The sequence below is a fragment of the Pseudochaenichthys georgianus genome, chromosome 10, assembly GCF_902827115.2.
Source record: "Pseudochaenichthys georgianus chromosome 10, fPseGeo1.2, whole genome shotgun sequence".
Lineage (NCBI taxonomy): Eukaryota > Metazoa > Chordata > Actinopteri > Perciformes > Channichthyidae > Pseudochaenichthys > Pseudochaenichthys georgianus.
Genome location: NC_047512.1, coordinates 38043009 through 38050544, shown reverse-complemented (window position 1 = coordinate 38050544; position 7536 = coordinate 38043009). Strand labels below are relative to the sequence as shown.

General features: G+C 42.7%; 1 long non-coding RNA gene across 1 annotated transcript; it reads left to right on the top strand.

Moving 5' to 3' along the window:
* The first annotated feature begins 944 nt into the window (after positions 1 to 944).
* LOC139434636 (uncharacterized) lies at positions 945 to 7236 on the top strand. The gene is made up of 3 exons (XR_011643974.1): positions 945 to 1052; positions 6590 to 6678; positions 7073 to 7236. It is a non-coding gene; the product is annotated as an uncharacterized lncRNA (long non-coding RNA).
* The last annotated feature ends 300 nt before the right edge of the window (positions 7237 to 7536 follow it).

The window sequence follows — 7536 nt, the reverse complement described above, 5'->3', positions numbered from 1 at the left end:
ATAGGACAGGACAGAGGTGACATTTCTGAGAGACAGGACACGCACACACACTCTCAATATGAGGTTACAGGGATGATGTCTGATGTGTGGTCTCTTACACACAGATGATGTGCTTTTAGCAACCTCTCAAACTGAATTAATTATTTGGCCGTCATATTATTTTCTTTCAAAGAGTGTTTCCCTGAGGTTGCTTTAAACACAAATTGATCATTTATGTGCGATCACTTTCTATGAGGGGCCGTGTAGGCCAAAATTCAAACTCACCTCGCACACACACTACTGAAAACATCTGGCCTTGCACACACACACTACTGAAATACTCTCACGTTCACTACTGAACACCTCACACACACACTACTGAACACATCTGGCCTTGCACACACACTACTGAAATACTCTCACATTCACTACTGAACACCTCACACACACACTACTGAAAATTAAGCCTCACACACACACTACTGAAATCCTCTCACATTCACTACTGAACACCTCACACACACACTACTGAAAACATCTGGCCTTGCACACACACTACTGAAATCCTCTCACATTCACTACTGAACACCTCACACACACACTACTGAAAACATCTGGCCTTGCACACACACTACTGAAATCCTCTCACATTCACTACTGAACACCTCACACACACACTACTGAAAATTAAGCCTCACACACACACTACTGAAATCCTCTCACATTCACTACTGAACACCTCACACACACAATACTGAAAATTAACCTCACACACACACACTCCTGAAAAACATTTACTGAAAGGTTCTCAGTAGGGAATGTGCATGTGTTTCACCTATGTGTGTGTGAGGGGATTCTTGCTGTAACGGAAGTCATTCTAATGTAACGGATGTCATTCTAATGTAACGGAAGTCAGTGGTCTCTTTGCTAGCCCCGTTAGCTTCATTGGCTCCAGGCTGCTACTCCGAAGTGTTTGTTGTGTTGATGCCTGGTGGAGTATTCTTCATTGAAATATCGCACTTATCGTATGGCTCTGCGGTTCAAACAGACCGTCCATGAATGCAGTTTATTCGGTAAGTAAAATTCAAGCACTTTATTTCTTACTTGTCTTTTTATTCAGCTAACAAGCGAGATGAAGCTACATCTGTGCTAACGATGCTATCCGTAGCAAACAAGTTAAAACATAATGGAGAAGTGTAAAACATTAAGAAGGATTATACTGTAAAACATAAGGCTTCTCGGTGAGGTTGGTAAAATAAGGTCATGATTGTACATTAGTTAGTTTGCTAGTTAGGTAACTGTATGCATTGTTATTGTTAATTTAAAGGAATGGTCCACTCATTAGATAATTAATCAAAACTTCAGTATTTAGTGAAACGTTATGTTTAAACCATACCCTGAAGAAATCAGCGATATTCCCCGGTAAATAATGATTTTATAGCTCTTTTTTATCAAGACCTGTATATTCCGTCTGGCCGCCGCCATGTTTGCCATTTTCAGTAGTCACGTGATGGTCGTGACGTCATCCATGCGTTCACTTTGTCAACACACGGAAACATGGTGGAGTATTTCAGTTCGGACTCGTCAGCAGAGGAACAAGTTTTGACCAATGTGAAGAGATTGGATGGGGGAATTCAGCCATACATATCAGTATGACAATACGACACCCTCTGTCCTAAGACCCTCACATCGTACAAGGAAAAACTTCCGAAAAAAACCCACAGTTTAAAGGGAACATGGGAGAAACCTCAGGGAGAGCAACAGAGGAGGGATCCCTCTCCCAGGACGGACAGACGTGCAATAGATGCCGTGTGTAAATTGAAAAGATAATACATTTGCAACATAGGTAGTCCAAATGTTTGGAAATGCATGTGTGTATAATGGGAAGATGATATAAGATACTATATGTATGCATGTAGTACCACCCTTGCTAGCGATTCCCTCTCTAGTTTAGCATACTCAGCTTCGTTGTCCCTGGCCATAGAATCACGATTTTATGGGGCCGGAAAAACTGGGGGGAAATACACACTAGCCGGTACTACGCTATATGGAAAGGCCACCAAAAACTGTCCTGGCCTGGACGTTAAAACGGGGCTAGCCGCTGCAATGGAAATGCGCTATAACATACCTTATTCTTACTCCGAGCACTACTTCTGCTCCTCCGTCGCTTCACACTTGCAGAGGGCGATTTCTCTACTGGCCGAACTGGTGTCCTGGTCGGTGATGACACCAGAAAGACCGATGGTACTGCATCTCCATTGAGTAATGGTTGTTCTTTAAATCCCATGTTATGTTTGATCATACTCTCAGAGTAGTCGTGTGAAATGTTCGCTGCATACATGAGCCTGTAAATCTCTCGGTTCGGGCCGGCCACATTTCGCTAGCCACTGCCTCCGAATGTACTTCTTATGCTTACCTTTTGGCAACAGATGGAACCGAGCATTCCGTGGATTGTTCCTATCCGAATTATGGCAATATTTCGCGATACAGTGAGGCATATTTGAATAGAGAAACTACAGTAAATAACATGGAGATCAACGTGTCTTCGAAAACCAAACGCATGGATTACGTCACGTCCGGGAAATGGCGGCGCCCACAGTGTTGATGTTATTTCGGTATATAATCAGTTTAAAATCACTGATAATGTCATCGGATTAAAAAAAAAAAGAGAGAGACTGGCAGAGGCTGGTCTGTTTTATCGGATGATAATTTTTAAAAAATGAGTGTCATGAGCATACCATTCCTTTAAAATAGCTATGCTCGACGATGCAGACAGCTAGCGTCACATTAGTGTTGAAGAGCAGAGTACTGTATGAGATTAACCTCACTATAAGATATGAAGCTCAGCGCAAGTTCAGACAGGAAGACCCATCACTCCGTATTGCACGTCATGGCAATACTCGCTCCTTTCACTAGATGAGAGAGAGCGCCACTCCTTAGCCAACCTATCACTTCCCTCCATTCACAAGCCTAATTATCGCACCTGTTAATCCCTCTATATATGCTCTCCCCTTTTCTATCAGCTGTCTTTCAGGTGTCAACGCGCAACGGTAGTGCAAACAAACCTCTGCGTACGACAAAACTAACCTCAAAGATGTCCAATTCGGACGATTCCGAGGACGAACTCTTCCAGGAGGATCTCAATCCCAGCCCTGACGCTCCGCCCGAGGCAGCTTCCCCCTCCTCAAGCTACCGGCGCCCGAGCGGGTTCCCGCAGCAGCTCTCATTCAGCAGAGGCAGATCTCCTCACTCTTCAACTGCAGCAGAAGGGCATTTCCCCAGCCCCAGGTACTCTCTCCCAGCTTCGCGAGCTCTCAGACCAAGTAGCAGGCGCCGTCCCCCAGCTCACGCCAGCAGCTCCAGCCAGCAGCTCCAGCCAGCAGCTCCAGCCGGCCCCTCCGACAGATCGCGGCGCGGCGAGGCCGCGGGGGTTAAGAGGACAAGGAAGTCGCCCCCCCCCAGTAGCTCATCCGTCCAAAAGTCAACTTCCTCCCAGGCTCGCACCATCGCTGACCAGCCCGGAAGCACCTTAAACCAGCCTGGGGCTCATAGATACCAGCTTGGCCAACACCCTGCAATCCCTGGCCAAATCCATGCAACAAATCGACGCTCGCCTTCAGTCTATGGAAAGGGCAGCAGCCAGAGCCTCCACTTCATCAACTCACAGGGCTGCGCTTCCGTCCATGGTGCCACCGGGTTTAATGCCAGTCCAAGCCCCTACATTCCCCTCACAGTGTAGCCTCCCCTCATTCCCTGGCTTCCGCCCTCCCAGTCACCCTTTCCACGCCTGCAACGATGCTCATCCGAGGTCCGTATGTCCCAGGCGCAGCCGGCCTAAGATCCCCGCCCTGCTTCAGAAACCACATGGCGGGAGATTCTTCTGATCATTCACCCCTCCACTCCCTTAATATCACTCGCTTAGCAGCGTCTCATCTACTCACCCAGATCCCGTGCTCTTAGAACTATCTTCCCTTAGGGCTCAAACACATTCTTATTTTATTTTTATTTTTATTAATAAATAGATACAAAATGCCTATATAAATTTTTTTTTAAATTAAATAAAAAACGTTGTATGTAATCACGCATAAACTGGTGGTGGTGTCATTAGCATATCAGCTCACATATCATTGTCATGTTTTATATCTGGATTCTATTGCCATAATCAATCTAGATCACAGGCACATTACACTACAGGTCCTGTCGTTTTACAGGTTATTCAAGTCATGTTCCACGTGTTCTGACCGAAGGGTCTCCGGCTCGAGTGAGCCAGGAGTGACACTCCACGCATTTTTATTTTCATGTTTGACCGTACGGGTCTCAGGCTGTGAGCCAGGATGTGACATCCACGCATTTTTATTCACGTTTGGCCGGAAGGGCTTTTTACTTTCATGTTTGACCGGAAGGGTCTCAGGCTTGTGAGCCAGGATGTGACTCCACGCATTTTATTTCACGTTTGGCCGGAAGGGCTTTACTTTTCATGTTTGACCGGAAGGGTCTCAGGCTCTGTACATGACAACGCTCTGTTTATATGCCTTGACCTGTATCTGTCTGCTTTGTGAATTGTATTTTAGTTAGTTTTTATGTTTTATATATGCTTGTATTTTAGTTTAGTTGTTATGTTTTTATATATGCTTTTATCATAATATAAGTATCTCTGTTGAATGTTGTTTTACTGATTGTATTTACCTGTTATTTGAAGTGAATTTTTGTTTTAGGATGACTTTTAACATCTGTCCAGGGACTACAGATGAAAAATAGCCTGTTGGCTAAATTTACAGAAATGTCAATTAATGTGCACTGTCCCTGTCAAATAAGTATAAAAAAAAAAAAAGGCTTGTGAGCCAGGACGAATCCATCCATGCATTTTCCCACTCTTAGTCCTACGCTAGTCAATAACATGTTTTCTCTGTCCCCGTATAATTCTCTAATTATATCCATAAACCCACCACAGCTACCTCATAAGGTAAGTAACCCAGTACATCTCAATTCTATATATTTCATTATTTTGGGGATTCATCGGATCGGTTCTCCCTTCCCGAATGATATTCCTGCACAACGGGAAACCCCGTATGTCCGGGATGCCCGTATGTCCGGGATGCCCGTACGTCCGGGATGCCCCGTACGTCCAGGAAGCCCTGTACGTCCAGGAAGGATGCCCGAGGCATCAGTACGTCTAAATTCCCACATGTATTAACCTCTCATTTCATCCATAGATTTCCACCGCATCCCACAAGGTAAGAATTCTTCACGTTCAAGTACTTCATACTTCACTTCTTTTGGGGGTTCATCGGAAACGGTTCTTTCCCTTCCCGAATGATATCCTACAAAACCTGGGCCTAATCGCCAAACACCATTTCGTTCTTTTGTTATAAACTATCATTATGTTTCATTTATATAATGTGACGGATAATAAACATGTATTACATACATCACGTCACTCCTGATTGAAATGAAGCTCAGCGCAAGTTCAGACAGGAAGACCCATCACTCCGTATTGCACGTCATGGCAATACTCGCTCCTTTCACTAGATGAGAGAGAGCGCCACTCCTTAGTCAACCTATCACTTCCCTCCATTCACAAGCCTAATTATCGCACCTGTTAATCCCTCTATATATGCTCTCCCCTTTTCTATCAGCTGTCTTTCAGGTGTCAACGCGCAACCCTCCTCCACCCCTTCGCCTCCTGCTTTCAACTCAGGGCCAAGCTCAACCTCCTCCCTTCCAACCGGAACCTAACCACTTATCACCATCACCAGTGTCTAGACCCGGGGGGGGTTCATCGGAAACGGTTCTTTCCCCTTCCCGAATGATATCCTACAAACCTGGGCCTAATCGCCAAACACCAATTTTGTTCTTTTGTTATAAACTATCATTATGTTTCATTTATATAATGTGACGGATAATAAACATGTATTACATACATCACGTCTCTCCTGATTGAACTGTGTATCTGAAAAATATGAATCTCACATTTCCAGTTGGTTCCAGAAATAACGTTGACGTAGATATTGCAATATGGTTTGTTGAGCTGGAGTTGATTATTGAAGCTTACTGGTTAACGTTCATCATATTAAACGAACGAACCCAAACGTTGTTGTTTTTATTAATATTACCAATACTTACTTAGCATTTTATTATCATTACACTGGAGAAACCGACTTATTGTGGCAGCAGAACGTGAACATGTAACTTAATGCCTGCATTTGAGGACGAAAAATAGCTCAGTCAATGCTTTAGGGACAAGGAAATGATTTGTTTAAATATTAGATATGACGTTATGTGTACTTCTGTGACAATGAAGCTTATTCATTGCATTACATTTGTTGAAGATGTTTGTCTTTTACCCTTACGTGTGTGTTACAAATGAATGTGAATATGGCATAGGACAAATATTTAAATTGACTGTCTCATGAAAAACGATTCTAAAATAAAAAGGACCACAACTATACAATAATACACAATCCAACTGATAAGATACAGTAAGGGCTTTTGATATCCAGCACTTTCTTTAAGGATAACAAAAAGATTATCACATGACATTTGCATGTAAAAAGTCTGTGACCAACACATTGTTACTTTACATATATATATATATATTTTTTGTTTAAAGTTTCCAGGTGATGCAGACAGACCAGAGGATGCTGACCACGAGAGACAGACCTATTCCTAACATCAGTGAACTTCAGCATGGACTCAAAGGTACAAAGAATCGAGAAACGTTCTGGTTTAAATAGATAAAGTAACAACTATAATCAGCTTTCACATTTCAATGTATTTAAGGCAATTATTATTTACATTTTGAGAATTGCTACCATTTGTCTCTACATATTGTCTGTAAAAGACGTGGTAAAAGTGGTTCTTGCAGTGAGACAACTGAGCAGTTGAATATTATTTAATAAGATATTTTAATGTTGATTAACTGCAGACTGTTCATTCATAATCTGATTATCTTTGTAGTACAAAGTGATGAATTAAAAAAACACATTAACATTTAAAAAATACATTATTTCTACAGCCGCTAAATAAACAAACGTTTCATAAATAACACACTTGCTCTGCAATAATGTCATATGTTTCTTGTCATTTCTGTTAGGAAAGGACATACCTGAAGGACACAACTGCCTCACCGTTTTCTCAGAGGGGCAAGAAGAAAATGAAAAGCTGATTTCAGATTAAAGACCAATACAGGACATTCACTAAGAAACTACACTTTTATTGTGAACACAAAGTCAAACAGGACCATCATTTGTTTGTGGCAGCTGAGCCCCGTATGGGCTCACAGATGCAGTTAGGTGATTTCTTCATCAGACCTGGTCCTCCTCCATCAGGCCACGTCCTCATCCCAGAGAAAGACCTCTCCACCTTCTCCAGCCAAACCCACAGACAGGACATCCGTCACACTGAGGTTTCTCCCAAAGTCTATGCACGCTGTCTCAATTGATCCACACTGTGAATATGAGGGGAAATGTGTGTCATAAATGCTTTAGACAATAAGAAATATGAAGTTAACTGTAAGGAATGGCTCATTCTTTTTTAAATAGACAAAACTATTACTGT